The sequence below is a fragment of the Sinocyclocheilus grahami genome, unplaced genomic scaffold (assembly GCF_001515645.1).
Source record: "Sinocyclocheilus grahami isolate Dianchi unplaced genomic scaffold, SAMN03320097.WGS_v1.1 scaffold419.1, whole genome shotgun sequence".
NCBI lineage: Eukaryota > Metazoa > Chordata > Actinopteri > Cypriniformes > Cyprinidae > Sinocyclocheilus > Sinocyclocheilus grahami.
The window spans coordinates 573,228-582,177 of record NW_015505598.1 but is presented as its reverse complement, the minus strand read 5'-3'; the positions used below and the strand labels follow the sequence as shown (position 1 = coordinate 582,177).

The following is an 8,950-nucleotide window of genomic DNA, read 5'->3' as shown; positions in this document are numbered from 1 at the left end:
CTATATGCATTTTATCTGCTCCATACATAATTCTAGATACATTATCAGAATTGTTTAGAAGTTTAGAATCCACATAAGCTTTTTTAAATGAACCAGCCAAAATTTACAGCGGGGCATGCAAATTATGTCCGTGTTTTTTTTAGTCCAGACAGAAACTGCACACAGGCTGAATGTGAATGTAAGTGTCACACCCCTGGACTGTTTTTGTTGTTTTCATCCCTCATGTGCTTTGTGTGACCTAGTTTCTGTCTCCGGTTGATTATGTCATTTAGTTCAGGTGTGTCTTGTCTATTATCCTTGTTTTACCCATGTACTTAAGTCCCTGTCTGTTCAGTTAGTGTTTGGTCTGGTCTACTACGTCTATACTATGGTCTACATGTGTGTTCTTGCCTGCCTGTGTTCGATTAATAAAGACTGTTATTCGTGACTCACCCTCATCTCTGCGTTCCTTGACTCTTCACCGTAGCACCATGACAGAAGACCGGACCTAAAGGTGAAAGTAACGCGGCGTGTTTCCCTGCATTTTGCTTTTGTTTATTAAAGGGTTAATTCACCCCAAAATGAAAAGTAGCCTATGTTTTATCTGCTGGAACGGCTTCTGCGTATGACATTCAGCGGAAGTGAGAAAAAGTGTTTATTATGTTTGAAATATGGATATTTATCTTACAGAAATTCATGGATTCCCTACAGGAGGCTTTTATTCACCCCCCGGAGCCATGTGAGGGACGTTTTTTTATGGATGCACGCACTTTATTTCACTTCTTCTGAACTGTTGACAACCAACACCCACTTACCCCCATTGAAAGGCTTGGAGGGGCCAGGACCATTTTTAATATAACTCCGATTGGATTCGTCTGAAAGAAGAAAGTCACATACACCTAGAATGCTTTGAGGGTGAGTAAAACACAGGCCAATTTTCATTTTTGGGTGAACTAACCCTTTAAGTTTTCCTTTTGAGTTATTATGGTCAACCCAGAGCCCAGCCTACCACCACCCTTATTCGCGGAGCTACAGTTTGAACCCACCACTGACGGAGAGCCAGAGCCCGCCGCGACCGACAATCCATCGCCTAGGAGAGCGTCAGTGCTGAGGATCGCCCCGGAGCCAAAGCCTCAATCAACGTCAGTCCAGGTGCGAGAGCCAGCTGCTAGACATGCGACGGTGGAAGTGTCAGTAGGGAGCGAGGGCGCGGAGGAATGCCCCACCCACTGCACCACCGCTAGGGCTGAGCTGAGGCTGCACTCAGAGGATGTTAACATATATGCAGACATGCCCCCTCTTCTCCCGCCTTCGTCTGAACTCTCTGTCTGCCCTGAATTATCTGTCTGCCCTGAAATGACCACAGAGGTCGTAACTGAACTGTCTGTTTATATTGAACTGTCCGTCTGCCTGGAATTATCTGTCTGCCCTGAACTGTATGCCTATACTATAGCAACCATGGAGGTAGTTCCCCTGTCGCTGGCTGTTGCGGTGCTTGAAGTGGCCTTATGGTGTGTATGGACAGCACACACTGTCCCTAAGCCCCCTGAGCATCCTGAACTCCCACCCAGCCTCCCTCTCCCACCACCTCTGTACCAGTCCTCACCATCACCACTGTTGTCTCCTGGCAGTCCCTCTGCTCACCCTCAGCTCACCATTTGTGCGGTGGGATCACCGCGGGTCTGCCAGTCTCCATCGGCGTCATAGCTCAAGGATCTTTTGTCTCTGCCTCCAGCCTCTGAGTACCGGACTCTACCTTGGCCCTTCGACCCAGCGGCTCCACCATGGCTCCTAGCTCCCTCCTCTCCGCTGTGGCCTGTCAGTCCACCAGCTCCACTGGGCTCCATCGTCCCATCAGCTCCACCTTGGTTTTTCGTCGACCATCCGCCGCCTCAGGACTCTACTCCTCCGGCTACACCTCGTCCCTCCGGCTCTGTCAGGCTCCTCCTTCCCTCCAGCTCCACCACCGCCTTCCGGATCCCCGCCTCGGTCGACGGCGCCATCTGCTCTGCCTTGGCCATCCGGATCCTCAGCGTCCCCCTGGCTCTTCGGCTCTCCGTCTCCACCTCGGGCTCCACCTCCACCTGCTCTGCCACCGTCGGTCGGCTCCTCCACCATGGCTCCTCCCTCCATCTGCTCCACCGTGTGCCGCCATCATGACTGTGGCCTGTGTCTCTCCTGTCTCCTCCCTGGCTCCTTCCTCCGTCTGAACCGCCCTGGTCCCTTCAGCCTCCAAAATGGCTCCTCCCTCCATCGTCTCCACCCTGCACTCTGTTTGTCATCCTCTTCCCGGGTGTCCGTCCTCCGCCCGAACCTCCTCCAGTATTTGTCTGCCTGCCAGCCCTTTGCCATCCCCTGTCACATCCCACATCCACTCCTTTGTCCTCCTCCTAAGTCCCCCTCCATCCCTCCCTTTGTTGTTTCTGAACTGTCACACCCCTGGACTGTTTTTGTTGTTTTCATCGCTCATGTGCTCTGTGTGACCTAGTTTCTGTCTCCCATTGATTATGTCATTTAGTTCAGGTGTCTTGTCTATTATCCTTGTTTAGCCATGTACTTAAGTCTCTGTCTGTTCAGTTAGTGTTTGGTCCGGTCTACTACATCTATACTATGGTCTACATGTGTGTTCCTGCCTGCCTGTGTTCCCGTGTTTGGATTAATAAAGACTGTTATTCGTGACTCACCCTCATCTCCACTTTCCTCGACTCATCACTGTAGCACTGTGACAGTAAGTCTCTGTAAATCCACTCTCTGACAGCAGATGGCGCTTATGGAACAGTAGAATTACAGACAGCTATTGCCCATAACCTCCATGCACAAAGCAGCGTTGCGATTAAGAACAGTACTTTATTAGGTTTTACATGGAGTGAAGGTGAAAACAAAATGCCATCAAATATTTTCTGAAGACAGTCAGAACCTTCAGGGGTACGTTCATATAATAAATTCATTCATATATTAATTTGTATAATTCCCTTAGCACTCTTTTAAAACCCTTGCAGCTTTCCGCCATGTTTTCACACAAAACGAAACTACTCTGCATGCTCAGCTGTTACCGAAAATTGTGCCTTATGCTGGATAGCATTTATTTATCCAAATCGCGCTAATAGAATATGGTTTCAATGATAATTAAAATATGAAACTGTAATACTAACCGTGAAGAATTTTATCATGATTTATCATCAAACCTGTAATCATTCCATCCCTACTAGTGTTAGAGGGTCAATTTTCATAATAAATAAAAAGAAAACAAGTAGAATAGAAAAATAATTGAGAAAGCTAGTGTTAGAGGGTCTTTTTTTTAATAAAAAGAAAACAAGTAGTTAGCATAGATACAGAGTGCAAATGTTAGAGGGTCAAGATTTACTTTTTTTTTCAGAAAGGTTCTTAAACCCAGCATATTTAGACCAGCCAAACCCTATCAACCTTTTGATAGCAGTTTGATCTCTACTGTCTGAGCTTTAAGATTACGTGTACCACGTGATTGTTTCACAGAATGGATTTTATGTTGTTTTCCTGGCTCTGCTTGTGGAATAAGCGATCCAAGCGATTATGTGCCTGTTTCCTTGAAGAAAAAAAAGGTGCATTTTCAGGGGAAAAGCCTAGAGTGCCAGTTCACATAGAAATTATCTGTGATGTTAAAACCACATATGACAAAATGAAGTTGTCAGGATTAGGTCGTTATGAGACGGTTTGTCAAATAATTTACATGTGCCTTGTAATTCGTTATCTGTGAAGGTCAGTGTGAAGTGAGGAATCGTGGGGCAGATCTCTCCTGATCAATGGTAATCCTTGTTTGACCCCAGTAAGAGGAAGGCAATGTAAAGTAGAGCCCTCCTGTGGTCTTTTTTGGCTGGTGCAGCTTTATTGGATTATTATTGTGTCTTTTCACAAACTGCAACTTTATCATAGACACAGATGAAATTATGCTGAAAGCCATGTATTCCTTTCAGTGTGATGTACTTGTTTTCAGTGGTGTAAATCATGCATCACTATATTACTCGTAATAATCTGAACAAACAAATATTAGACATCAGCATACTTTTCAGCTACATATATGTATGACTCCTGCTATTATTTTACTTCTACTTATTTTACTGCAATCAATCTGTAAGAGAGAGCAGCATATACTAGAAACGTCCAGGAACCGCATAGCATCATGATAGGAGATGGTAATACATTTATTGAGATTAACTTAAAAAAAGTGTTTGTTAAAACTAAGGCAAGATATTAGCAAATAACAATTAAATGAAAATAATGCTGCACATCAGCTAATTTCGCACAATAAATAAAAAAGGATATAGTCAACAGAAGAAAAAGGCAAATCAAACAACCACAAACAAGCTCATGAACTGAACATAAATTAACTGCGTGCTTTCGGATGGAGCGGCGTTTGCTGCGTGGAGCCATGGTTCATCGGCGGGCTGCACGGGATTGCGTTCAAAATCGGCAATGAATCACCTGCGGTTTTGGGCGGCTTGTCGGTGGTCTGCGGCTCTGTGTGGTGAGTGCCGCTCCGTCTGGAGGCATGTGCTGGAGATTTGCTGCTGGTCGCCGGGGGCGGCTTTGCTGGTGGAATTCGCATGAAAATCGCATTCGATTTGTTTGCCCAGCCCTAATTGTATTGTTTGTGACTTAATATTGTAATTTTTTTAACAACATCCTGCCCAGGGACTGCAGATGCAAATTAGCTTTATAGCTAACTCTGGCACAACACTGTTGTTGTACGTTGTCCCTGTACATATAAATGAAATGATAATAATAATAATAATAATAATAAAAACCTATAGAAATAAAGGTGACTTGACTAGACAGGTCTGCGAAAGTGAATAAATTTAACTCTGCCCATAACAGATGGGCTGATGAAGAAGAACAATACATATTTTGGCTTAATATATGAATTATCATGGTGGGATTATAGTGTCTTAGTGGTCAGTGCTCTTTAATATTTGACTCTTTCTTTCTGACCTCTTTCTTTCTCCTGCCCTGTTTCTTTCTCTCGCTGTGCTTCAGACGAATGCTTCCACCCCTGGTCTCTTGGCAAAATAGGAATAGACAAAAGTCTGATTTGGCCAGACAGAAAACAGCCGCTGCACTTGCATGATAACAGTGTGAGTAAGAGAGAAGGCATTGACCGTGTAGTGTACGGCCAAGAAAATTGTCAACCACACAAAAGCCAGGGTTATCAGCAGCAGAAGTCTGGCCACGTGGCCAATACAAGCGTCTGGACATTGAGCCCAGGTACAGAATGCATGCTTCACATCAAAGCTGAAGTCAAGATGTCAGCACGCACTCTTTGCCTCTCTCCGATTCAATTATGTTTTACAGAGCAATGCTGACAGCTCTCCGTTTATGTCATGGGGATGTGGAGAGACTTACTGGGCCGACATGAGCTGTCAACAGACAAAACCTGCATGCTGATAAGAAGCTAGTGCAGGCTGTTCCTGTCACACGAGATCTCTGTTTATGAAATCTATAGCTCTACTTACTGATTCATGTTAGTGATCACATGAAATGGGTGGAAGGGGTTCAGAACAGATATTAATTCTTCAACTTTCATGTCTGAGCAGCTCTTTTTGAACATCAGTTGAATTATAACCTGTCATAGATGTTTTGAAGCTAAAGGCAAATTCAATAAAGTTTTTGTCCTACCTGTTGTGCGGTATATTGCAGAATATGAAAATGATAACATCTGCCAAGTGACTTAGAGATGCTTGATGAGCTGATAATCTGGCATGGAGAATGGTGGTTTTAAATAAGACCCTACATTAAAACCTAAAATCCTGTTTTATCATGGAGCTCCAGTCTCCATCAGATGCAATGAATCTACTTGAAAAACTCTTGTGCATTTGACTTCTTTCTGATATGGACCAGACATTCTTAAGGCAATCAAGTTCCCCTTCAGGAACTCGAGCTGTGTCGAAACGCTACGGGAACGCCTCCAGCATAACCACGCTCTGAATCACATGTGTAATCAGTCCAATGGATGGGCGAGACGTCACGGGTGGGGTGACGTAGCGACCAGGAAGTATAAAAACACGTGCGGTGAAACCGGCATCAGCTTTCTGTCATTCAACAAGCGCTTTGTGTGTGTCAGTCTCATTTGATGTCGTCTGTCCATTATCATTCTTTATTTTACCAATACGAGTGTAGACAAACATACGGCGAGAGCTGGCAGTATATTAGGCTGTGTGTTCGTCCCTGCCCGCGCTACATTTGGGGATACACACAGTTTGTGTGCTGTCTGCTAAAAGTGGGAGCAAACACGCAGAGTCAGCTGACTGCCCATATTGAGAGCATTTGTAACTGCGTATGCTTGCTCTCCGAGGGCTCTCTTTGAGAAGGGAGTCTTCACCGGCGTTTCTCGCAGCGCTGGCCCCACTTTCGCCGAGGCGGAGCGGCGGCTGTGCTCATGGGGTTCGCATATAGATCCGGTGGAGGGAATGTAGACGGGCGAGTCCCTATCTTCTTCCTTAACCACCAGATCCAGTGCCCGCTCTCGGGGTTCGGAAGCCCGCGCTGCGGTTCTTTCCCCCCGGTGAGAGGGCTCGACGCTCCGCCTGTCTTCCTCCGAGGAGGTTGATGAGGGCGTCGATGAGATCGCCAGTTGCACAAACATCATTACACAAGCATATTATGCCTAATATTATAATGAGCGGCTTTACTGTGGAGCGGAGCTGTTGTACAGTCGCACAAGCATTATGTCAATACGATTATAAAAAGAAAAGACTCGCGCAGTCAGCTCTCGGAAATAAGGGGCTGATTGTGCTTCTCCCCGCTGAAAGCTCCGCTCCCGCCGGGCACGCTGCGAGGAGTGTGTCCGTGCTTGCGAGCTCGCGGTTCGGTCCCGCTATTAGATCGCAGGGATCGCACATGGATCTAGCAGATGGGTTGGAGACGGTTCGCCATTTCTCCGCCTGCACTCCCTAGATCCAGCGCTCTCTCTTGAGGCTCAGAAGCCCGCGCTGCGGTTTCTTCCCCCTCTGAGCGAGAGCTCGCTGCTGCGGCTATTTTTCTCAGAGGAGATTGATATTGTTTGTGTGACCAAGTGGCTCGCGCGCTGCCGAGGCAACGCGTGTATTACATCATTTTCAGTTTTTTACGTGACTCTTATCACACCAGACCGTGTTACTTGTCTGGTTGTTTGGCTGCATTTAATTCTGAGGAATAAAATGAAGTATTTATCTGACTATGGGAAGTTAGATATATAATTTTTGATATGAAGCTTATCACACCAGACCGTGTTTACTTGTCTGGTTGTTTGTTTGCATTTGATTCTGAGGAATAAAATGAAGTATTTATCGAACTATGAGAAGTTAGGGATAAAAATTTCTCGAGTGAAAGCACGTGTTTACCTCTCTTCCTCTGAGGAGGTTGAGGGGGTCAGCAGGGGCTGCTGGGCGGGAACAGTCCCAACCTACCGTGTTCCAGCTCCTCATTCTGGGGGCATCACTTCTCGTACTCCCCAGAGTCTAGAGTCACAGTGGCGCTCCCAGGCCGAAAGCTTATAGCGGAAGGCGGTTCTGCGGACCGTCATTCTCGCTGGATAGTCTCTGTCTGAAACATCCTGACGCCAAAGGCCTATAGGACTTCTGAGGGCCAGCTTCCTCTGGGGAAGAACGGTGTACACCGCATTACACGGTGCCCGTCTCTCCTCAGTGCCCTCAGGAGATCAGTCTGCCAACCCTGCCAGTGTTCCAGGGCGCAGCGGTCTCCGGCGAGCGCTTCTCTCAGTTACCGCCCAGAAACGTAGAGGTGCTAAGAGGCTCGCAACCTCCACGGAGGTCTCTAGAGCAGCTAGTACGGACGTCCCCTGCCGGTTCGCCGCTTTAGGGCACCGAGCTAGCCGCTCTGATTACACCAGAGGTCAGTCTCGAGAGACTGATTCCCTTTAGTATGTTACCTGGCGGTGTGGGAGCCCCTGCCAAGTGTGCCTCCTTGGGTCCTGCCCTGAGCAGGCTCTGGTTCTATCAGTTGACTCTTCCTAGCAGATGACGCGGGTCTGAGGACCGTAATTTTTAGAGAAGACTTCAGCTATGAGGGTCCTGATGCTGTGGCTCAGGACCTCGGAGGGCAGGCCCCTCTGGGGAAGAGCGGTGCACACTGCATCACACGGTGCCCGTCTCTCCTCAATGCCCTCAGAAGATAAGTCTGCCAACCCTGCCGGTGTTCCAGGGCGCAGCTGTCTCCAGTGAGCGCTTCTCTCAGTTACCACCCGTAAACATAGCGGTGCTAAGAGGCTCGCGACCTCCACGACCTTACACCAGAGGTCAGTCTCGAGAGACTGATTCCCTTAGTAGACTAACGTGTCTCGGTGGGTCCTGCACACTGTAGAGTTGAGGCTATAGAATCCAGTTCTCCTCCGCCTCAGTTTAAATGGTGTCATCTCCACTATGGTGGGTCCCGAGCAGGCTCTGGTCATGGAACAGAAGTAGTAGTCTGTTGAGGAAGAAGGCCAACGAGGTGGTCCCTCCTCACGTAGCAGAGTCCGGGTTCTACAGTCGGTACTTCACCGTTCCGAGGAAGGATGGAGGGTTGTGTCCTATTTTAGATCTGTCTAAATTGAACCGCTCAGGCAGGCGACTGAAGTTCAGCACACTCGCACTCAAACAAGTCTCAGATCAAGTCAGAGGATTGGTTTGGCACAATCGATTTAAAAGATGCACATGTCTCCATCCTTCCTCATCACAGGAAGTTCCTGATGTTTGCTTTTGGGGGCAAAAGCTTACCAACACAGAGTTCGTCCTTTGGCCTTGCACTCTCACCCCCTTTCACGATTCAACCACATCGACGATTGGTTGATATTAGCTCAATCAGAGTGGATGGCAGTTCGACATCGAGATGTCGTTCTCGCTCACACGAAAAAGCTGGGGTTAAGACTTAACGCTAAGGAAAGTGTGCTTTCTCCAGTAAAGAGAACCTCTTATCTGGGCGTGGTGGGTGATTCGACCACTATGTAGGCACGTATGTCTCC

At 47.3% G+C, this 8,950-nt stretch overlaps 1 pseudogene; it reads left to right on the top strand.

The window, feature by feature from the left end:
* Positions 1-1,763: 1,763 nt before the first annotated feature.
* Positions 1,764-8,950, top strand: part of LOC107551228 (putative nuclease HARBI1) — a 30,181-nt pseudogene continuing 22,994 nt past the window's right edge.